Source organism: Oryzias melastigma, linkage group LG2 (genome assembly GCF_002922805.2).
Source record: "Oryzias melastigma strain HK-1 linkage group LG2, ASM292280v2, whole genome shotgun sequence".
In the NCBI taxonomy this organism is placed as follows: Eukaryota; Metazoa; Chordata; class Actinopteri; order Beloniformes; family Adrianichthyidae; genus Oryzias; species Oryzias melastigma.
Window position 1 is genome coordinate 358,065 of NC_050513.1, and position 1,405 is coordinate 359,469.

The following is a 1,405-nucleotide window of genomic DNA, read 5'->3' on the forward strand; positions in this document are numbered from 1 at the left end:
GATGCCCCCCCCCATTGAGAAGCTATTAGTCTGCAGCAGAAGGTATCAATTCTTTAGAGGCAATATGGCAGCGAATGAGGTTTTTCCTTCTGCTGAACTGCAGGAAGTGCAAAGAAACTAATGACAAAACAGATAAATATACTCCCCGCTCACAGAAATGAATTGCTGGATCCATCAGGAGGCAGAAATACATGTTGGAGACACCGGCAGAGGAGATCTGGGTTCAGTTACAGATCAGATCAAATCCTTTCAGATCAAAGTTCTTTCAGAATCCTCTGTCAGTCAGAATAACCATTCAGGCTGTTATTTTATCATCTTCTTGAAAATACTAATTTTCTTCATAATCTTTTTTTTTCTGTAGTTCAAATTATAAACTGACCAATCAAATGCCTCAAAAAAAGTAGGTGGAGCCTCCTGACCCGCCTACTTTGACAGATTTAATGACATTCCTGGTCCACACCGTAGATTTGATATGGGTTCAAGAACGTGTTAAACAGGCATATTATACTAGCGCATGTAGCTGCAGCTGCAAGCGGTTTAGTGTGAAATGTCAAAGCGCTGTAAATCTGGTCAAATCAGATTAGCGTAGAGCCTGAACGTCAATTTGTGTAGTGACGTGTGAACATGAGAGTTTTGGACGTAGAAGCCCCAGACGCACTTTTACGTGTGTTTATATAGACTTTTCATTGGAGGTGGTTGATGAGTCCGGTGTGAACCTAACAGAAATACACAACAACTTTTTCTGTCTTTCACCAGATTTGTCGTTCATTTTTGAACTGGTAGCATGTTCAAAAGGTTATTCATCCCACTATATTAGCATGTTCTTTATTCATATTTACAATTTATATCTAAGTAAAAATATATATAATTAGGTGTGTTTGAGATCATGCAGGCGGATTGCGTTGCATGTTGGGTAGTTTTGACTCTGATGTCACTTGCCAATTATCATAAGTATATCGTGAGAAAGAGGGGGTGCAACTATCTTGATGTCTACAAAACGGCATTGTGGGAAACTGTGTCCTGGCAGTTCTTGTATTTCAACATGATCAGAAATGACTGGCTCAAAATGAAGGAAATCTTTTGTAAGTAGTGAATCACTGATGTAAAAATCAGTGGTTATGTGTGTTACTGATGGTGTGTTACTGATGGACATTAAATTAACCCAGTGGTTGTTTTTCATCTGTTTTCCTCTGAATGATGTTAACATTTATTATAAAAGTAAAGTTGATACTAAGAAGGAGAGGCATATTCAAATTCAACTGAATGTGAAGGACAACCCCCAACTTCCTGTTCTTGTTCAGTCCTGCTGCCTTACCCCTCCCCCGCCTGCACCAGCCTGGTCTCGCCGCCTGGTCTCGCCGCCTGGTCTCGCCGCCTGGTCTCGCCGCCTGGTCTTGCTTTGGCT